Genomic DNA, 21,853 nt, shown 5'->3' with positions numbered 1-21,853 from the left:
CAAAGAAAAACAAAGACCAAGCTGCCCTTAGAGGAGAAAATCATGCCACATGGTGCGCCTTCATTGTCTTCCTTTTGTCCCATTCCCAAGGCTGCCTCTACGAGTCTTCCATTTTGATTAACAGCCTTTCTTAGGAAGTGGGAGGCAGAGACTAAGATGCTAAACTCTCTGAAGTGTGTGCTAAATGATTCACAACAGTGTGAATGAATCAATTTCTGCAAGCATTCCCAACCTTTTAAATATGTAGTCTGCCAAATCTTTGTTGGATTACATTCAATAAAGAAAAAAAAAGCACCTTTCTCCATGGTACCTCTTTCCACACAACCCACAGTATGCCAGCCCTTTGAGTTTTCAGCTTCATTATACTTGCCCCAGAGATAGACAGTGTTTTGGGGAAGCAGCTACTATTAATTTGTCTTTACATTTAAATGTGTTAAGGTTTGCTTCTTTCATTTTCATCATTGCCATTACTGTTGGGGTTCATTTTAGTGGCCTCTAATGTTTATTTTAAGAAACTGCCAGAAATAAGAGAAACTGAGCATCCCTGTTGATGCACAATTATGTGTCCTACATAATGCTAAAGAGGGATTACCTTATCCCAAAGGAAAGTGAAATATGTTTTTCTGAGTATTTCTTTTTGAGAGAAAACAAGTCAGAAACAAATGTGTTGTTTTTTGTGCATTTAGGCAAAGGTTACTCAATTTTTAAACACATCACTGTAAATAGAGTCCATTCTCAAAACTGATCTGACAACTAAGTTTAATCTCCAAACGGTGTGATCTAATTTAAGGACCAGTATTTATTTAGGGGAAGTTGGTGGCTGTATTTCAAGGGCAACATCAATGCTCAGGGGTTGTCTTTTATTCTGTTGACTGGTGATGTTCTCCCTCCATTTCGGAGTATATTTCAAGATAGGCTTCATTGTTTAATGCAAGGAATTTCGTGATTCCTTGTGTGTAACTTAGGAGCAATCAAACCTACAGTACCTAAAACTATACGCTTCCAATCCCAAATTCATTTTCTCCAGTCCCCCTTCCCCTACCAAAACAAACTCAATTTCCCTTTTTAGATTCTGTCTCTCCTTTAGTAGCATCACCATAACCCAGGCATCTAGGCTAGAGAAGAGGTTTTGTAGAAGGGAGATTATGACCTACGCATAAGGAAGGTTCAAAGCCTAGTATGAGATCACTAGAGGAGTGGCTTTCAAGGTCTGGTCTGCAGACATCTGCACCAGAATGACACACAGTGCCTGCTAAACTGAGAGATATCTGGCCTCTCCTCAGATCTACTGAATCCAAAATTCTAAAGGTGTGGCCAGGAATCTGTATTTTCACAGGCTCCCCAGGTTAAGCTTGCTCAAGTTTGAGAACACTGTTGTTGAGTTTTAACATTCTCTTTGACATCTCTATTAATTTTTACAAACAATCATCTGATCCCACTGCACAAGTAGGACATTTGTTCTGAGCATACATTTGTTACCAGACTCCATGATAGGAAAAGAAGATTGGTTCTCAGGTAGTTATCAATATAGGAAAAGAGGGAGAAAGATTGAATATTAGATCCCAATTGTTTTATTTTATTTTTTTTAAAGATTTTATTTATTTGACAGAGGGAGAGACAGTGAGAGAGGGAACATGAGCAGGGGGAGTGGGAGAGGGAGAAGCAGGCTTCCCGTGGAGCAGGGAGCCCGATGCGGGGCTCGATCCCAGGACTCTGGGATCGTGACCTGAGCCGAAGGCAGATGCTTAACGACTGAGCCACCCAGGTGCCCCAGATCCCAATTGTTTTAAAGAAATCTTTCATGAAAACTGAAGGATTCTCATTAAGAAGAAAAGAAAGTTCAAGCCATATTAGCTCATGAAGTTTTGTGGTTTGGTCATGACATCTTCATCTTCTCCCCTGGGTCATCCCTGTCCCTCTCTTTTCTCTCCCTCTTCCCCTCTGTGCTTCCCTCCCTCATTATAGAACTGTTGTGAGGTACCTTAGCATTTATGCTCTGAAAGTTGATGTCTTTTTGTGGCAAATCATCCTAAATAGCACCTGGGTGTTTTTTTGTTTGCTTGTTTTTGTTTTTTCCATTTAGAGGAGAATAAGAAATTTCACCTAGACACAAATAATATTTAATATCCCTAAATGGTGTAATGGAGAATAACAACGCATTGTATAAGAATACAAGGTACTGTTGTATTTATGTTGGGGTACAAGAGAAATCTGATTATTATATTTAAAGAAGAAAACTTAATTTTTTTAGTTTCTTAGTATTATAAAATGCTACTTTTTCTTTTTTCATTCCACAGTTTGGAGAGATTTAAATTTAGAATGTATTTTTTGCAGGCAGCCCAATGTTTTCCATTTTGTGAGAAATGGAAGTTAATGATTTACTAAGCTGTGCGACACTCAGTTGAGATTTGGACAGGGAAAGCCAAAGTTTCTAGTGGGTTACTATCATGAAATAATATTCCCCCTTTCTTTTTCCCCCATTTCCACTCAAAGTGGAGGCTTCACTGTATCTCCTGTGCAGACTAGAGTGGTTGAGTTATAAACTTTTCCCCAGCAACGCCATCCAAATTTCATTCTTTGAACAATATAAGCCTAGGAGCCCGGAAAAGCAAAAACACATCTAGGTGGCCTTCATGTTTGCCCTGGTTGCTCTTCCTGTGCACCGATTATTTTCTGGATAAGACGGATAAAGCTGCTGTCACTCTCCTGTTAACATCATGAGTCATTCTTCTCCCAAGAGAGAGGAAGATAGTTCAGGCTCTCACTGCCTCCTCTCTGGCCAGGTTCCTTACAGGCAGAGTCTGAGACAAGGATGCATGTGGTATAAGCTAGAGTCTAGTTTCAGCTTGCCCTGCGAAGTTGATGCCCCTTAAGAGGAAGGAGTTGGCTTTTGTATCTCCCATTTCAGGCAGTCCTTGTATGGGTTGATAGTAGAGGGTCTTTTAACCTCTCCAGTGAAGTGGATCCTCAAGGCTGGGGACAATTCTCTAGAAAAGCAGGCAGCCAAGGGCTTTAGCAGCCAATACTCCCAGCAGCTGGGGGATGGCTGCCCTCTGGTAAAGGAGTCTGAGTGGAGAATCAACAGCATTCACTTTTTGTCTTTTCTCTCATCTTTTCAGTTCATGCTTCATTCAGCATTCATCATACCATCATTCTGTTCAGAAACTACCAAAGACTCCTCACTGCCCAGAGAACACATTTCCAATTTTCCGTTGCTTCCAACTTTTTTATTTCCAATCTTTCGCTCACTTTTCCTGTTGCTCTCCCTAGGCAAGCAAACCACCTTTGTCCCACACATGTTTCACAAATCCCTTCCATTGCTTTCTACCTGATGTACTTCTTTGATCATTCCTCCATCTCAAATGTGTTCTTCTTCATGCCCTGAACTTAGATTCAAACAGGACTATAATTGAGTTCCCATTTGAATACATGTTTGCTTGGGTAAATTATTAACCTCTTTGAGTGTCAGTTTCTTCACCTCTGTGAGGGGCTGTTTAGCTTTTAGCTCAAATGAGATATGCGTTTTAAAGCTTTATAAACTTCTGTCCCTGGTACTCACTTATAAAGGGGGTCTGCCCACAAAGACAATGTGCTCCCTTTATTCTGTGAACCTTCTTGTATTTATTTTATCGGCTATTTGGTATTTATCATAACTGCACTTGAATTATGAGGCAGCATTACCTTTGGGCACACCATCTTCTTAACTAGAATGTAAGCTTCACAAAGGCAGGTGCCACTGCTTAACTATCTTGCAAAATGGCTAATATTGGCGGTCTTCCATGGACATTTGTATATTAACATATTTATTAATGACAACTTGTACCTGTAGAAGGAAAGAGAGTTTCAAACCTAGATGATGACATTTTAAAAAAATTCCAGGTAGTTTAGGTTTATGGCTAAAGCAGAAACTTAGAAGCTGATGGTGATATATAATATAATGTACAGTGATCAAAAACTCACTGGAAAGGGAAATTTTTATGGAAATAAGGGACCTTGAGTCCAAATATATGTAAGAAATGAATGGTTGTAGTAACCAGTACATTAGCCAAGAGGTTTCAAAAAGTCATCTCCCAGTTACTTGCTTTTGCTGCATTTATTAAGTTATAGCTAAGTAAAATACCTTTTAAAACATTTTCAATTTCCTTAGAAACTTTGAGTATTGTATGCTCTTCTGTCAAGAATTGAATATTTAATTAGGATATCTGATTAGAACTATGTGTCAAAATGATTAGAGTCAGTAGGTTAATTATAAAAGGCAGTGTTATGAAGAAATATTATTTGTTATGTTCTTAGTGGCCGGAGTTTATTTTTTAAGTGTATTCCATCATGCCCCAAGGGTATTTATAAACCAAATTTCTTAGCAAGTCTGGCTTTCAGGATTTCACTCCATGCATTCGGCTTGTGCAAGTGGCTATTGAACACCAGCCAAGATGATTCACTTTTTATCATAAGATCGAACTTCTTTCAGGATGGTTCTATCTTGAGATATCTGTTTTCTGCTACTAGTTAAATACCAGTGACATATAAGGTAGTAAGCATTCACTGAACACTTTAAAATAAGTAGTTTAGGACTGTTTTAAAATCAGAAAGTTGGGATCATGATGAAAAAATAAAGGTGGACCCTATCATTCCTTTACCTCTCACCTTAAAACTCTAAATACAAATACGAGGGAGGAAAAAGAAATTGTGACAGACCTAGAGGAATATCCAATTAGCCTGACTACTTCTACTATAGTTGTAATTTATCTCTTTTTAAAACAATCCATGGTTTATGTGTGCTTCTCAGCTGAAACTTAGAAGATGAGAAAAGATGGGATATTTGGAATGTCATATACATGGAAGCATTTCTGTCAAGCACATTATTGAAGCTGGAAAAAAAATGAAATTGAAACAAAGAACACCTGCTACTTTAACTCATTTAAAAAAACATAATGTTCTTTACTTGCTGACTGGAAATATTGTATTTTCAGAGAAAAGAAAGTGCTAATCTAAATGGGAGAAAATGGAATGATTCACTATGCCAATGATATGAAATCAGAAATATTTTAAATTGGGTATTTTACTGTGTAGAGGGGTAGGTATTTTGTATAGAAATGGTTTTGCTTATCAGGTGGTGAATATTTCTTACAAATTGCAGTAAAGAGAATAAAATCGGCTTGTCACTAAAGATTTTTTTTTATTGACATCTTTAGCTTGTCTTCATGCCAGTAATTAAATTGCTAATTATGTGTTTCTGTTACTGTGGTCATGCTTTTATTACATAATTGCTTCAAGTTTTGCTCAAATCACTAACAATATTTATTTAACCTTTTTGTGCATTAGATAAATTTTAATATATAAAAGCTTTGGAACAAGTTCATTGACTCTGTTTTGATTAGCAAAATCAAAGGAATTCTAACCTTTCTTATAGTTACATGGGTTGGGTCATATTTTCAATAAGATTGCTGATAATTATTAATTCAAGCAATAGCAATCATTGAAAGACCAACTGAAATAGAAGAGAAAAAATACAAAGAAAACTTTTCAAAAACCCAGTGTCCATTCTAGAAAAATAAAATGATCTTTCTTTAAGTAATTGGAAATATAAAATTAATAATTTGATCCTTAATATGTGCCCATATTTTTCAAAAAATATTTGATTAAACTGAGGGTAATTCAGTTACCAAGCCTCCTGTCCCCTTTTGAATGTAGGCATAATTTTTGTCAGTGTTTCAATGTAGTCATGATTTTTTTCTCATTTGTTTATTTTATGCAAACCGTAAGAGACATTTTTCTCAGTGAAGATTGCCTCTTTATTTTATTTTGAAATATTTGTATATTTGTTTCATTAAATGAGATAATGCTTTTTCTTATTAACATAATTTCCAGTACATTAAACATATTTCTCCACAGACAGAAGAGAGGAATCAAGTTAAATGACAGCTAAATCACTTGCAGCAATTTCAACTGTTAAAAGAAATAACTGTCTCTGTTTTCTTTGTGATCACAAGATGTGCTAAAGGGAAATGAAATACTAAAGAAAGAAGGGAAAACATAAAGAAATAATGACTGACTTATTGCAGTAATACCATGGAGAGAAGAAAAATTCACTACAAATAAAAGGAAAAGTAATATAGTGGGTTTGAAAGTTACCAAAATTCATTTCTTATTGATGAGTTCAGTGAAAGCCTAATACTAAGTAAACTGATGAAAAAAAATCAATGCAATAAACTATGAATGATGAAAGTTGAAATAAATACTTTGCGTATAGAAGACCATTATTCTAAATGTCTTTAATTTTTTTAATAATTCATGTCTTTATGTTTAAAAAAAGGACGAATCATTGCTTGGTGGACTCAAAATGCATGTAAAAAGCCATCTACTAGAAGCCCATATTTAGTAATAAGTCCAATGATATTGGCGACCTTACAATTTTTAGTATCATATATTCTGACTTTGACAAAAGTACATTAGGGGAGGTGAACCTTACTTTTAAAAATGGTGCTGACAAATTGTACTGGATGCATTATACAGCAGACTTACTCTGTCAAGGATGAGCTGCTTTCCAAAAAGACAAATAATTTTTGGACCATAGAAAGAACACAGCTCAGAATATGTATGTATGTATATTGTATATGCTTACAAATATTCTGGGGGACAGCAGCAGTTTTGACAAAATTCAACAGTTGCACACACACGCATATGCAAACAAACATATGAGAGTGTGTGTGTGTGTGTGTGTGTGTGTACTTTTTATGCTTGTGAAGTCTTTAATGTGTTCAAATCGAGCATACAGGCTACTGGCTCTGTGTATTTGCAGGTGGGCTTATGCACTCATTTTCTCTCTTCACACACCATTAAAAAAAATAACTAGTTAATTTAATCAATTCAATCAGAAGCAGTCAATTCACTATGGGAAAAAAATCACTTGAGCCACTTTTACTGAATTGATTCTGTCTGCATTTACCTAAGACAGTTGATCTTGAAGCCCTCTCAAACTTTTGTCTCTCTGCCTTTCCTGTTCCCCAGTCATTCTGTACCCTAACCCTTCATCCTCTCTCTTTCCCTTTTGCCCTGCCCTCCTCTCTCCCTCCCTTCTGGGTCCTTTCCTCCTTCCCTCCAACATGTTAAGAAGCCTTTTCCATCTGCCGCCTCTTCCCATTCACCCTCCTCTTTCCCACTCCACCACACACACAGCTTCCACTGCCCCACTGGAAAAAAAAATTCTAAAGCTGGTGTTTCTTTTTTTGAATTACAGAGATCTGAAACTATTGCTTTGCTGAAAACATCTGGCTGCCAGTCTAGAATGTGACTGTTGAGGTAATAACTGGTTTTTCCACTTTAAAGACCCTTTCATCCCAAAGGTTCTTGGGTCCCCACTCAGCCTAAGCTTTAAGACCATCTCTGGGATTGTTTTCTTCTTAGTAAGATACGTTTGTGGGTGTGTTGCGTGTGAGTTGCAAGGTGCACAGTTTTCTGAGGGGTGGGGAAGGGCTGACATGCAAGGGAGGGGAAGGAGGCAATGTTAATGTTTGGGAGTGCTTTTGTGGGTCCACTTTGGAAATACTTCTCCTTATCTTTCATTCAGAATGCAGGGGATAAGGCAAAAGTGCAGGCCACAACTGAGAGATTTTGAATTATGCATTAAGCTGATAATGCCCCAGAATGCAAGCTTATGTCAATAAATAACTAGGCTGGTAGGAGGAAGGAGGTCACTTTACTTGTGTGTGGAGGGTACCACATAGGGAGAGAATAGAGGAAGCCTAGGTGAAGGGTGAAAGGGAGTTCACATACTTTAGCTGCTGTGATGAAGTAGTAAGAAGCGTAAGTTAATATTGAAATTATTACCTAATGCTTATTTGCTTTTAAATTGATTTAGCCAAGATAACAAGACTCTCCAGTGTGGACCCTATGTGCCCAAGTTTGCATTCGTGGCAGGGTTAGCCCTTCTGTGGAACCTTATGTAAAGAAATTCTGTCTAGAGGAGAAATTAATTTGAATCCTTTAATGGGACCTATAAACTCTTAAAAAAGCAAGATTTTTCATGATGAAGTTTGGCAAAATACATAATAGGACACTCAGGGTTTTGTTTCACTGGGTATCCTTCCCTTATTAATATGTAGTAGAAAAGCAGTAGAAGGTAAACTTAGTGGAAGGAGCAGAAAGATTAAAAGAATGCTATAAATTATCTCTCTGGCCCATGATACAGCACTACCCAATGCTGATGAGAACTGATTCTTTAATATTTGCATTGCTTCTCCTGCTTTAGTAAAATTCATCAATGAATGTGACCATTTTCTATTGTGAGAAATTAATCGTGGTGCAGGTACACACACGCGCATGCACACACACACACACACACACACACACACACGATTTAAAAAAATATTTAGTAATGTCTCCCAAGAAAATGGAAAACGTCCAGGGTGGGGACCCTAGCCTATAAACAGCTGAACCTCTGCCTATTTTTTCTTACAGAAAAAAAAAAGACGTTACACGTATATTTCATCATTTTCCTACTTTTAGAGGGCAACTTGGGGAAGCCCCTGATTGTGCAATCAGAAGCTTGTGCTTAGACTCTCTGAAGGAGTGAATGCATTTGTCTGGTCAATTCTATATGCACACATGCATATATACACACCAACAAATTAAAAATGGATCTGGGAAAACACCCTTCTCCTCAGAGAGTCATATCAAGCAGTGTTTAAATTAAATAATTTGCAGAGTGTGGGGAATAAAGCCTTTGTAGCAGTATCTGGAGATTATCTTCCCTTGGGAAATTCCTGCCATTTAGTCCAATCTGGTGCATGCCAGTGAGATACACATTCATGTATACACACACTAGTAGATAGATTTTATTTTACATCTAAATTATATTTATTTCTTTGGGTTATCTGCCATTTTGGGTTTATATCCCCCCCCCAAAAAAAAGAGGTGAACCTCTTGTGAAGGGCTTAGGTCATTAAGATCCAAACAAAAGAGAGGAAAGGTTATTAGTGAGCAGAAATGAGGGAAAGCTTACTTCTCCTGGCATAAAGCCAGTTATCCCACAGCTCCTGGGGGAGCATGGCTGTGATCGGGAGTACATTTCAGCTCAGGTCAGTGTTTGATTTTGCTCCCAGCCCATTGACTGATGGCAAAGAGGAGACATGGCTGTGATGAGGTAATGTGAGTGGGTAAACCACACGTAGCAGAAATTAGTTGATTTCTTGCTACTTGTCCTACTCAACCAATATGTAATCCGAACTGGATGTTAGTACCTCAAGCCATGTTTCGATTGCACTCATTTCTCTATAGTTGATGTATTCATACGTAATCAGCATGCCTGTCCTGTGGAGGACACAGGCCAATCACAATAGGGATGGTGAATGAAATATTAAGAGGAAGAGGGAGAGACAAAGAGGGAGAAGGTACCTGACTATCTATGAACAGGGAATTTTAAAAATCCTGATTAGAGGTATTTTCAAGAGCAAATAGTTATTTTCCTCAGGGCTAAGATTATCTTTGTACCCTTTAGACTCCCAATTCATTCCCTTAAAAAAAATTCTTGCAAATTACTAGTAGCCTGTATAGAAACCACGAGTTAGGGCAAAATTCCTGGTGACTCCTGCATTCTGGCTCCCCTCCTCCCACTGCCACCCCGTTTCTTTGACAAAAATACTGGTGTATTATTTTTCTACGACTGCTATAACAAAGTGCCAGACTGGATGGCGTAAGTAACAGAGACTTATTTTCTCACAATTTTAGAGGCTGAAAGTCTGAGATTCAGGTTAGTCAGCAGGGTTGGTTTCTTCTGAGGCCTCTCTCCTTGGCTTGCAAAATGTCTGTCTTCTCCCTGTGTCCTCACACAGTTGTCCCTCTGCATGTGCATGTGTCTGGTGTCTCTTTGTGTCCAAATTTCCTCTTCCTATAAGGGCACCAGTCATATTGGATTAGGGCTAACCCTGAAGCCCTGGTTTTAACTTAATCATTTCTTTAAAGACATTATCTCCAAATATGATTACATTCTGAGAGGGTTAGGGCTTTAACATAGGAACTTGGGAGCACACAATTCAGCCTCTAAAAACTGGACTTCCAAAATATTTGGTAGAATGATATTTTTCCATTCATCTCAGCTAACTTACTTAGAGATTCATCCCCCCACCTTCATTCTCTTCTGTATGTTTATTTAGAACTGATTGAAGGTACTTTATTACAATTAATGTAGGTGGTTGTGTTTGTTGTTTTAAGAAGTGAGGGTCGGGGAAAGAGAAAAAAGCTTATTTAAGAAAACAAACAAATCTTGCCTGAATTTTTTTTTAAAAAGAGAAGGTCATCTCTTTCTTCTCCTAGAATAGCATGCAGCAGGGCAGACAGTTTTATCACGGGGGCTAAGAAAGCAGGTTTTCGAGACAGCTCCACACATACTAACTCTGACTTTGAACAGGTTGCTCAGCCACACTATTCCCTTGATTGATTCTGCCTCTGTATATTGTGGATAATAAGTAGAACTGTTTCAAAGAATTGCTGGGAGGATTAATTTAAATGATATGTGTAAAGTGCGTGGCATGGTGCAAAGCTCACAGTAAATGCTAATTATGGTCTGAATGTTTATGTGCTTCTCAAATTCATATGGTAAAGCCCTAACCCCAGTGTGATGGTATTCAGAGGCAGGACATTTGGGAAGTAATTAGGTTTAGATTAGATCATGAGAGTGGGACTCTTATGCTAGGCTTAGTGCCCTTACAAGAAGAGAAAAAAAGATTTTTATTTCTTTAGGAGCATCACCAAGGAAAAGCGATATGACACAGCCAAAAGGCAGCTATCTACAAGCTGGAAAGTGGGCCCTCACCAGACACTGATTCTTCCCACACCTTGATCTTGGACTTCCCAGCCTCCAGAAGTATGAGAAATAAATTCCTGTTGATCAAGCCACCCAGTCTATGATACGTTGTTATAGCAGCCCTAGCAGACTAAGAGAGTGCTTAATAAATATTATTTACCTAATAATAACAATAACCACAGACACTTACAGAAAGCTACACTGTTCACTGGTGCTGGACAAAATGTAATACCCTTCCTGAATTTCCTCTGATTATAGATTGTTAGAGGTGGAGCTAGATGCAAGTTCTTTTTCTGTTAGTTTAAGTGGACTTTAATAGAGAGTTGGATTCACAAAGTGTAGATAAAGCACAAGTAGGCTTTAATGTTAACTCATGTCCTCCAAAGATCCAAAGATCCTTGGTCAAAAAGTAATGAGTCAGAAGGACATTGGAATAGAGGGCCTGGGGTTTTCTGGCAGCCTGAGTGTCCCCAGGAGCCTGGCTTGTTTTCCTCTGGAGAAGCTCAGTCTGTGAAGCATGAGTGGCACATACCAGGTGTGTGTCCTCTGATCTCTTAGTGAGACAAGCCACCAGGCCCTCTCCTTGTCCACTGGACAGAGGCTCAGCCTGAGTCTGGGAGTCCCAGACACAGCAGAGGCCACAGGATATTCAGGTCTGGGCTGCCAGACAGAGGTTACCCACAAGTCTTTGTAAAATGTGTAGTTAAGTGCCAAACACGATTTTAGGATTAGGTCAAGTGTTGCCAGCAGTACTCAATATGCTGTAGTGTAATCAACTTGCATCAGCCAGCACTTTATTCTTAAGGCCCTCAGGGCTCAACTACTACTTTAGAAATAGTCCGGTAACTAAGGAAATATCTATTGTTATCTATTGTTTTAAAGTTGCATTTCCTTAAGGAGCCCTTGGCTTCATAAAGGTGATTGTCCCATGTGAAAATCTACTTCAAGATACAGCCCTTAGTCTTGAGAGAAGCTTGGGAAGTAGAAAGGCACTTTGAATTGAATACAAAAACAAGGAGTTGGAGCTATGTTAAAATAATAATGATAAGGATACTAATAGCTGATGTTTATTGAGCATTTTCTCTATGGGAGACACCATGCTAGGCTCTTTATATTTTTTATCGTATTTAATCTCCATAATCCTACGAGATAGGTATATTATCTCAAGTTAACAGGTCAATAATTAAGTTTTTAAAAAGGATTGCCAGGATTCAAACCCACAGATTTGGGCTATTTATTTAGGCTTCATTGCAATCAATGCAGTAAGCTGCTGTATCTGAATGGTGATAAGAATCACCTGGAGTTTTTTTAAAAAACATCTTAATACTGTACATAACTAAAAGTATGAAAATATAGCACAAGAGATGATTTTTGTAATTGTCAATTGGGAAAGACCATTCTAAGGAACAGACAAAATCTCTGATTTAAATTACATACAAAGTTAAAAGCTTTTAGAAAGTAGCAAGAAAACGATCAATCACACAATACAAAAATGGGTATAGGATATAAACAGGAAGTTAGTTCTTGGAAGAAATGAAAATGACGAATAAACACACGAAATGAAGCTGAAAATAAAAATTAAAAATGAGATACTTTTATTTTTAAAATATTTATTTGACAGAGAGAGAGAGAGAGAGAGAGCATAAGCAGGGGGAGCAGCAGAGGGAGAAGGAGAAGCAGACTCTCCCCACTGAGCAGGGATCCCGACTCGGGGCTTGATCCCAGGATTCTGGGATCATGACCTGAGCCGAAGATAGACGCTCAACCAACTGAGCCACCCAGTTGCCCTGAGATACTATTTTTAATATGTTAAATTGGCAAAATTTTTAATTATGAAAAATATTTAACATCAATGAGTTATGAAGAAATGGGCCTTTTTGTACTTTTTGTAGGTAAGAGCAGAAAATGATATAGCTCTTTGGAAGGGCAATTTTTCAATATATATATTAAAATTTTTAATTCACATATCTTTTATGCAAAAATTCCATTTCTATACTACAAAAAACCACATACAAATGAAGATAGAGTATAAGGATGTCCATAGAAACATTTTTTTTGCATGTTTAAAACCAATATGTTAGGACAATAATGAAAGCAAGGTAAAGGCTAAAATATTTATGATTATTTATACTATGGAATACTATATAGCCATTAAAAATAAGAAAAATAGATAACTTTATTTATTTCTAAAGATTTTATTTATTTTAGAGATAGAGAGAGTGCAAGCAGGAAGGGCTGAAGTAGGGGGAGAGAGAATCTCCAGCAGGCTCCATGCTGAGCACAGAGCTCAGTGCAGGGCTTGATCCCATGACCCTGAAATCACGACCTGAGCTGAAACTAATAGTCTGATGCTCAACTGACTGTGCCACCCAGGCACCCTGAAAAATAGGTAATTTTAGATAGATCTAGATATAAATCAGAATAACATGAAGTGAAAAAGTTAATTTACAGAACAGTATGTGTAGTCCAATCTTAATTATGAAAAATGCATACACAAATAAATTACAAGTAAATACCTAAAGAGACTGTAAATACACATCTGTATTTAATAGTAATTAACTCTGTGAGGGGTAGCTGTTGAGGGCATAGCAAGAGCATTCTTTCATGTTCTCATTTGTATTGTATGGAGTGTGTTGATTTTTAGTCATCAACATATGTATTTCTTTTTCATTTAAATTTTTATGAAGTGCCCACCCCAAGTGATTGAAAATATTATTGCTTTTAGAAAATATGATTGACTTTTATATTAATAGATAAAAATATATGCATGGATAAAAAGACCATAGACAGGGTCTTTAGAGGAGATAGGTTTTCTTTCTGCTTTCCATATATTATTGGCCAGATATTCTATAGTGAGTACTATTGCTCCACCCAAAATGTATTGAAAAGAAAATCCCAAAGATTGGGATCCAGGGGTTAGCATTTTATGAAGCTCCTGAGATAAGTCTAGCAGTTCGTTGGGTTTCAGAGTAACTGCCAAAGGCTTCACATCTCCAAAGGATTTAAAGGCTACGAGAACCTTAAAATCTGAATATGCCTAGAAAGAGTGATTTCACTTAAATTTTGCTTGAAGGTAAATTCTAGAGAACTTAATTGTTTCCTTTACATTCATGAATACTGATTCAGCATTCCTTTTTGGCTTCCAGATTCTCAATCCACTGTGGTGATGCTATTTGGTGAGTTTTTCACACTTGCTGAATATCCTATACCTCATGCTGCTATTTATATTAACTGCATATGGTCGATGCTCTAATTCCAAAGTCAACACTTCTGAGTATGTATTTAATTGTTTACAGAATAAGCAGTGGGGTGGTTTTAGAAAGCCCATGACTGGTTTTCCACCTCTTCTTTTACCTCTTCTTTTCTTTTTGTTTGGGATATGTTGCAGAGTTTTACAGGCTATTCCAGTCTTAGAAAGAGACATGATTACACTTCATATATGAGCTCCTTCTTTTTCTATATCTGTTGTTGGAAAGGAAGAGCCAGATGTGTGTGTTTTTAAAAGAACCTTGAATTAATCTACATAACTTTGAACAATCATGTCTGCCTGCCGTCAAGTCTTTCTGACACACCAGTATGCACACCAAATGTTTGTCCACTTAACAATGAGACACTTATTTTTGTATTCTCAGATTTACTGGTATTCGCTTAGAATGCAATTTCCTTCCGTATGAACTGTGAGACAGGATCCATTTTCCCTTGTCTGCTCAATAGTTCTATACTGACCCATTTTGCCTTCTGCCCCTTGTGTGTTTCTTATTTTGGAGGTCAGATTATGGGTGAACTGTTATATCCCCCATGGCTACTAAAATAAAAATCTTTGGAGAAAAATACAAAATATATATTTGTGGTTTGTCCGTATCTTGAGGGTCTTCTTCACATTTCATATTTTGGAATCTTAGTGATGCTTGAGTTCCTAACCTTTTGGTTACAGTATCTACCCCTGGCTAAGTGTCTCTTGCTACAAAAAAAGCTACAGGAATGGGAACTGTTATAAAGGGGGGGAAAGCTCTTCAATAATTAGGATTCATCTACAACTAGAGCATTTTATTAATTACACATTGTAATCACATGGATAGACACAAAACCAATTGTGCAAGTCTGTATTTAGAGGTTTGTAGACAGAAGACTTAACGTAAACATAGAAATGTTAAACCTACTCAGCTGTAACCTGCAAAGAAGATAACAAGAAGGATTCTGTTCTCTGTATGATTTGTGAACAATGCTAAGTAAATATTCATCATTAATATATAATAACTGTTGCTTTTGGCAGTTCACTTTTCATTTAATTTGATAATGTGTCCAGTAAATGAAGTGGTACAGGCTACAGTGTTTTACCAACACAATTGCATATTTTCAATCATTGTTAAATGAAGGCAGCTCAAGGCAAAGCTTTAACCCCCACTAGTTTTGTGTGTGATAAAAAGAGAAGGCGCTATCAATCTTTATTGTCTGTCTCGCTTACTGTAATTGCATTCAATAGTCCACTGATTCTGTTGTCTGTGCTAATGTCAGGAACAGAGGAGAGCCAGATGCTCAGACTTGATCATATGCATCCAGTGGCCACTTTGATAAGTTGGCAGCAAGTCGCTGGGTTTGATGATAAATTGTTAACGCTATAGATTATGAACAGCTGAACACTGCAAGTGTACATGGAGGAAACTTCTTACCTTGTTTTAAATCTGGCATCATGATGCTAGCTAAAGGGCATGTCATGTATTATTCAAATGCATCTTGCACTGGAAATGTGCCAATGACTCATTGTATCCCTATGAATAGTAAAAGCAACAACAACAACAAAAATCCACAGTGATTTGAACATGACATTAATGGTCCCAGGATTATGAAAAGCATTTTGAAATACTGTTTAATAGTTTTGATTATCTAATTCAACAAGAAGAAAGCTTCTAAGTTGTATTCACATTTAATCCATATTAAATCATGCTCTTCCTGGTCATTTCTGTTATATTAGCTGATAATGAGGATGTTTTCTAAAAACAAACTGGTTTTTCATTAGTTAAAACCCATGGCAATTTGCTTGTGAAGGGACATAAATTGGAGCTGCGGGGCAAGCAGTGTGTTGAAATTTTTGCCAAGATTTTATTTCATGTAGATATTCTGCTTCTAAGAGAGATGTGATATAGGCCATTTGTACAGAGTATACAATAGGTCTTATTTCTGTTGAGCTTATGTGACAGTTGTAAAAGTTCATGTCATGGTTTTTAAGTCATTAGCCAACTCTTACAGTTGTTTAAAAAAGCTGAGATGACTGTGAACTGTATAATAGTCTCATACCAGGGAACACTGAGCTGTTGACCACATTTTAAATGGAAAATCCTAAGTGCAACCAGATGAATATTTCTTTACCATTGGAGGAATTGCTGTCTGATCATTATACGGCTTGGTTTCCCTAAAATAAACACATACAAGAAATACTGTTGGATTTAAGGATCGAGACAAGAAATGTCTCTTGCCTAACTGGTGTGTTCCTTTTTTAGATAATGGAGATTTTGTAACCCATTGTGAATTCCTTTTTGCCTGTGCTGCTAGGAAACTCAAAAGTGATTCATACTAACTCTTTCTTTTTAAGTTTTTATTTAAATTCCAGTTAGTTAACATACAATGTAATATTAGTTTCAGGTGTACAGTTTAATGATTCAACACTTCGATACAACACCCAGTGCTCATCGTAACAAGTGCTCTCCTTAATCCCCATCGCCTATTTAACCCATCCCCTCACCCACCTCCCTTCTGGTAACCATCAGTTTGTTCTCCATAGTTAATCTGTTTCTTGGTTTGCCTCTCTCTCTCTTTTTCCCTATGCTCCTTTGTTTAGTTTCTTAAAATTTGTACTCACTCTTTTAAGCTAAGTTTTCAGCTATGATTATCTCTTTTCTATTTCTCCTTCATTCTTTTCTTATGACTTTACCTTGTTTTTCTTGTCTCTTATTGGCAAGATGGATATATTAGGTAAATGGATAGCAGAGAGAAGAGAGGGAATAAACTTTACCATGAGGTTTTAAGGGCAGAATCCGGAGGCATTTACTGTGTCACCAGAGAAAGAATTGGTCTGTAGTTATTACCAAGATAGGATTCTAGGTGACACTGGAAAAGTTACTTCAACCTCCGTGGGGGTCAGTTCCTCATCTTAAAAAAAATGGATATAATAAAAGCATTTAATTCATAAGATTCTGGTGAGGTTTAATTAATATAAAGTAAACATTTAATCAGTGTTAGCAACTGTGATGGTGGTAATGTTTATGTGAACTCTAGAAGGTAAAGATAATACAGTATGACCCAAATGTTAGAATTTACTTCTGATGGCATATGCAATTGAATCCAAACCGTAAGGTGATCTCACGTACAATTTGGTGTATTACAATTTAGATCCTGTTTTAAGCAAGCTGATATATAAAACTCTTGGTTTACTCATTCAATTATTTAAGAGATGCATTCTTCATTCATAAAAGATGTTTAACTTTGTAAAATTCTTCATTTTAGTGTTCTTTGTGGGGGGGGTTCAGGCTTTTCTGTAAAAATGAGTGATTTAAATTTATATAGGATTTGCAAGAGCTTGTTGTTGGTCTATAGTAAGATCCTGTTCTCCTTCACTGAACCTTGAGAGAGAGTTTGATCCAGATGAACCCTCTCTCCTGGATCTCTAGGATTATTGCTTATCTTTTATTTATTGTGAGGAAACTCTCGGTTTCCTGTGGCTTGATGGGGGCTGCTCCTTCCCAGGCTTGCTCCTGCCTGTCAGTCCCTTATATGTTATAGTGCCTGGGGTTTGCCTTTGGGCTCCTGGCTACTCCACCTACACACTCCCCCTTGTGACTTCACCCAATCCAGAGGCCTTAGTGTCCATCTCTTTGCTGGTGGCTGTCAAATTCCCATCTCCAGTGTGGCCCCTCTCACATACTTCATTTCACTTATCCAACTGTGTATTCAACATCTCACCTTAGATGTAAATGATCATCTAAAATCTAGCTTGTTCCCCACCCTCAGGCTATCTCATTCTCCAGTCATACTTATTTCAGTGAGTATTACCACCATCTGAAGTCACTCAAGCCAAAAACTTAGTTATCATCCTTGCTTCTGCTCTGCCTTCACCCACTATACCAATCCACTAGAAAGTCCTGTTGGGTCTATCTCTGGACCATATAGGATATGGTCTGCTTCTATCCACCTTTTCTTTCCCCACCTTAGCCAATATGCCTAAACCACTTGCCTATCTTTCCCTTATCCCACTGCAGCAGCCTCCTGGTCTCTCTGTTTCCTCTCATGCTTCCCTTATCATCTGTGAGCGCTCCATAAAGCTGTATTTTAAAAACAAATAATATCATGGTGCTGACTTCTTCCTAAATCCCTCCAATGGCTTTCCATCATACTGAGGATAAAAGCTAAATTTTTTTCCCATTGTCTGTGAGAGCCTACTTTTCTCAAGTCATTTCTTCCGTACCCTCATCCCTTTGTTTCAGGCACATCAACCCTGCTTTTACTCAGGGCCTTTGCATAGATGTTTTGTCTGCTTGGAACACTCTTTCCAAAGATTTACACGGGGCTGGCTTTTTCGTGTCATTCAGGTCTCGGCTTGGATGCTGCCCGTCTTAGCCTCTCCCAACATGCATCCCCTGCTGTTGCTTATATTTTATTTCCTTCAAAGCTTATAATTGTCTGATTATTTCCTTTATTTATTTGCCTATTTTCTGTATTCCACTACTAACATGGGAGCTTCATGAGAACATGAACCTTTTTTACCTTGCTTACCTGTGAGCATTGTGCTCAGCATGTTGGTTAAGACTGCAGACTCTGGGATCAGATTCACCAGTCTGGATGCTGTCACCGATACCCGCTATTGTGTCATTTCACACCAGTTGCTTCATTCTGTGTGGCTCAGTTTTCCCATATGAAATGGAGACCATGTTAGCATCTGCTCATTACTGTTACTATGGGGAAAGGATATGATACATGTGAAATATTTATGACAAGTCTGGCACTTGATAGTTTTTGTGTTTTCTTACTCAGTTAGAATAGTACCTCCATACAGTTGATGTTCAATAAATACATGTTGAATAATATGTGAAAAGATACATAATGATATTTCATGTTTTGTTGATGAATATTTCTGAATATCTATTTTAATGTTAATTTATGAAAAGATCTTATGATAATTTTTTTGACCTCAGAAGAGTATTTAAATATTTATAATGTTTAACCCAATGGCCTGTTATTAACAATTATGTTGTCATTTAAATTTCTAAGGTTGATATATTAAATCTTGATACCTTAGTCAATAATTTTTGGCAAATTAGCTCACTCATAAATGGTGAAATCGCTTGGCTGTTTTTCTTAATAGAGCTTTAAAGGTTGATAACTATTGTCTCTTATTATATACATGTGAAAATTATTTGGGAAAATTAGAAAATACGGTTAAGCAAAATGAAAAAATAAAAACAATCTGCAGTTCCTGACTTTTTATGTATACTCATACTTGAAGATTTGTCCATATATTATCATGTGTATTTTGTTTGATATTAACTGTCTATGTGAGCCTGAAACAAAGGCGGTGGGAGACAGTTTATTTGAGAAGTAATCCCAGGGAGATCACTTGTATTGCTATGGTTAACTGCATTGTTTTTTTAGATTGATTTTTTTCAGTGTTTGTTGCATATATATAGAACCACAATAGATTTTTAAAATTGTATCCTAAGACCTTATTAGACTTCGTAGCTTTTTATTTTTTGTAGAATTTTCTAGGTATATAATTATATTGTCTGAATAAAGACCATTTTACCTATTCCTTTCCAATTTTAGGTCTTTTATTGCTTTCTCTTGTCTTATTACACTATATAGAACCTCCAGTAAAATGAAGTGGTGAGAGCAGAAACCTTTACCTTCCAGTCTTAGAGAGAAAATATTCAATACATAACCATTAAATCTGATGTTAGTTGTGCGTTTTTAGCTGATACCCTCTATCACACTGAAGTAGTTCCCTTCCTTTCTAGTTTTCAGGGAGTTTTTATCATGAATGAATGTTATATTTTGTCATTTTTTTTCTCCTGCATCTGTCTCCTTTTTAAAAAGCATATGGCTTTTCTTTTTTATTTGGTTGATATAATGAATTTCATTGATTTATGTTCAAACATGAAACCAGCCTTAAGTGTATTAGCTATGAATTATTATCATAACCACTTGATTATGATGTATTATCTTTTTAATGTATTGTTGGACTCAATTTGCTAATATTTTGTAAAGGATTCTTGTGTATTTATTCATGAGAAGTATCAGTTTGTAGTTTTTGTTTTTATATTCCTGAGAATATCTTTACCAGGTTTTGATATCAGAGTTATGTTGGCTCATAAAATGAGTTGGAAAATGACCTCCCTTCCCTTATTTTTGGGAAAAGTTTGTGTAAAATCGTTACAGTTACTTTAAAAAAATATTTGATAGAATTCCCCAGTGAAACCAGATGGGTCTGGCATTTTCCTTGTGGGGGAAAGTTTTCAATAACAATTCAAATTTATTTCGTTGATATGGGGCTATGCAAATTTTCTATTTCTTCTGTGTCACTTCTGGAAAATTGCATTTTATAAGAAATGTATTCATTTCTTGTAAATTCTTAAATTTATGATATATATTTGTTTATAATATTTTCTTAATAGCCTTGTATTATTTATAGGATCTGTCATGATAGTCCCATTTTTATTTCTGATATTGGTATTTTGTGTTCTCTCTTTCTTGGTCAGTTTTGATACAAGTTTATCAATTTTATTAATCTTTTAAAATCAAATTTTGTTTTGTCACTTTTTTCTGTTGCTTGTTTTCTAGTTCATTGATTGTTGTTTTTTTCTTCTTTTTTTCTTTCTATTTGGGTTTAATATAATTCTCTTCCTTTTCTGACCTCTTAGATAGAAAGTTAGATTACTGATTTTTATTCCTTTTTGACCCTTTAATAATATAAACATAATACTATACATTCATTTTTCACCACTACCTAAGTTGTATCCCAAAACTATTGACATGTTGGGTTGTCATTAGTAGTCAGTTTGAATAATTTCTAATTTCTCTTTATGATTTCTTCTTTGATCCACAGGTCAAATTAATGTATTATTTAATTGTAAAGTATTTGGGGAACTTTTTAGCTACCTTATTTTTGTTGATTCTAGATTTTAATTCCATTGTTATAAAAAGTGCTCTGTAAGATTTCAATACTTTTAAATTTATTTAGATTGATTAATAGCCCACTATATAGATGAAAAGATTAGTGAATTCTGCAGTTGTCGGGTATACTATTCCATAAATATCATTTAGGTCAACAGTGGAAGTATTGTATATCCTTATAGAATTATGTCTCACTTGTTCTATCAGTTATTGGGAGAGTGTCAAAATCTACAGCTAAGGCCATATGTAATTCTCTATTTCTGTCAGTGTTTGTTTTAGGTATTTTGAAACTCTGTTATTAGGTGCATACACAGTTTGTCATGTCATGACTTCCTGATAAATTTACCCTTTGTTCATTATGTATTGTCCCTTTTTATTTCTTGTAATACTTTCTGACTTGAATTCAGATTTGCCTGATATTATTATAGCTACACCTCTTTCTCCTGAAGCTTTGGGCTCTTTCTCCTATCTTTGGTTTAACACATGTTAAAAACAGCCCCTGGATTTCCAAGAAGGAGCTCCATGCATATCTCCATTCATTCCTTCCCAGGGCATTACATGAGTTTTCTTCTCTGATTTTCAGATTTTTCTTCAGTTCGGGTCTGGAGATTTAGTCAGCCTTCTTGCTTGCTCAATTCTACATTAAAATGTGTTTATTATGTTTTATTCAGTATTTCTAGATATTTCTAGCAGGAAGAACTTTCAGGTTATCTTGTCTACCATATTGATGAAATTATCAGTTTCACTATGCCTTTTTTATATTCGAATTTAATTTTCAATTCTTTAAAAATAAATGTAAAGAATAGTAAGAACTATAGCTATTATTCAAATCTTGAGATTTCTGATACATGAAGATTGTAATGGAAGTTCATGAGCTGTTTCAGTATTTCA

The 21,853-nt window shown here is 36.4% G+C and overlaps 1 long non-coding RNA gene across 1 annotated transcript in view; it reads left to right on the top strand.

Annotated features, from left to right (window-relative positions):
* Positions 1 to 13,978, top strand: part of LOC113938145 — a 104,377-nt gene extending 90,399 nt beyond the window's left edge. Inside the window, exons 2-3 of the long non-coding RNA XR_003524835.1 lie at positions 7,238 to 7,299; positions 13,948 to 13,978. This is a non-coding gene — a long non-coding RNA (uncharacterized LOC113938145). The remainder of the gene's footprint in view (positions 1 to 7,237; positions 7,300 to 13,947) is intronic.
* The last annotated feature ends 7,875 nt before the right edge of the window (positions 13,979 to 21,853 follow it).

This window comes from Zalophus californianus, chromosome 8 (genome assembly GCF_009762305.2).
Source record: "Zalophus californianus isolate mZalCal1 chromosome 8, mZalCal1.pri.v2, whole genome shotgun sequence".
Taxonomy (NCBI): domain Eukaryota; kingdom Metazoa; phylum Chordata; class Mammalia; order Carnivora; family Otariidae; genus Zalophus; species Zalophus californianus.
The sequence above is the reverse complement of the archived record's forward strand: the minus strand, read 5'-3'. Positions and strand labels throughout refer to the sequence as shown.